The sequence below is a fragment of the Camelus bactrianus genome, chromosome 5 (assembly GCF_048773025.1).
Source record: "Camelus bactrianus isolate YW-2024 breed Bactrian camel chromosome 5, ASM4877302v1, whole genome shotgun sequence".
In the NCBI taxonomy this organism is placed as follows: domain Eukaryota; kingdom Metazoa; phylum Chordata; class Mammalia; order Artiodactyla; family Camelidae; genus Camelus; species Camelus bactrianus.
The window spans coordinates 92,396,490-92,397,820 of NC_133543.1; the positions used below are offsets into that span (position 1 = coordinate 92,396,490).

At 41.9% G+C, this 1,331-nt stretch overlaps 1 pseudogene; it reads right to left on the minus strand.

Moving 5' to 3' along the window:
• Nucleotides 1–645: 645 nt before the first annotated feature.
• LOC105064103 (proteasome subunit alpha type-2 pseudogene) lies at nucleotides 646–1,331 on the minus strand (annotated as a pseudogene).

Below are 1,331 nucleotides of genomic sequence, written 5' to 3' on the forward strand. Positions count from 1 at the left end.
AAGTGTGAGATAACTTGCTAAGTGAATTAACTTCATGTTATCATGACCCATGATTTTACGTAGAAGGTGGTGGTACTAAAATCTCCATATTGCCTATAAAGAAAGAGGCTCAGAGTTAGGAAAATTGCCCAAGATCTAGGAGAACCAGAATTTTAATCCTGGAAGTCTGATATAAAAGCCCTCTCCCTTAATCACTATGCAAACCTATCTATAAACATACGATGGACCATAGTGACAGAGGAAGCTGGAAAATGACTTGTGACTAGATTTATTTGGAAGTTTCTAATGTCGTGGTACAGGGCTGAGTAGAAGAGGGGCACTTAACCCAGCCTGTTGGCTCAAGGAAAAAAATTCATAAATCAACTGCTTTCAAAGCTGTTTTGAATGAAAAGTAGGAGTTACACCCTATGGCAGAGATATTCTCCAATCAGTGGGAAGAATTTAGAGGAAAGAATAGAAGTATAAGAGGGTGTGGTTTACCCATTTTTTCTGGATTTAACAATTTGCCCTGATTTATAAGTGTCATTTGAAAAACACCAGTCCATTAAACTATGTAGAAATAAGTATGGGAAAAGTTTGTAAAACAAATCATACTTTAAATATGTTTAAGCCAGGTTATCCGAAATTCTGGATTTTTCCATCATGTTATGATGATGTTATGGCAGCCAGGTAATCCTTAGCTTTAGCTGGAGTAAGCCTCGTAGATCTGGCTTCCCCGCAGACTCCAACCTCTACGTAGTCCTCTGTCATTTGCCTTTCAAAGCGCTCCTTTAGGGTTAATTTGGCTGTTTGAGTAGCATCTTCAAGCTCTAGATCGTCATTGTATCTTTTCTCAAGGTTCGTTCTCCCAGTCACATAGTTCTTCCCCATGATGTGACTTTTCAGGCAAAGTAAGTTCTGTATGTATCTGACTGAATAAATAGGGTTGTCCCTTTTCCCAACCACAAGTAAATGAGAAACTCCACTTGACTGGGTGTATTCCTGCATCACAGGGGTTACGCTCTGCACCAGCAGAGTTGCAGCAATGGGTTCTTAGTAAACAAGATAGTGCTGCTGAGCTGGTTTTCCAGCTCTGGGCACCAGCACTCTGCAGGCTGGGCTCACCCCACCAAACCTCTATGCTTGGTCATCACTTCCACTTTGTGTACACTTCACTCACCCTACAGAGTGGATTTCTGTTTCTTCTCTGTTGCGAATACCACACCATTTGCAGCTCTAATTCCCACTGAAGGGTCTCCCCCAGCTACAGCAGCCAGAACACATTCAATCTGGATAAGTTTAGCAGACAGGCTGAAAGCAGTCAGCGAACAGCTGCCACTACACTCTGCCAT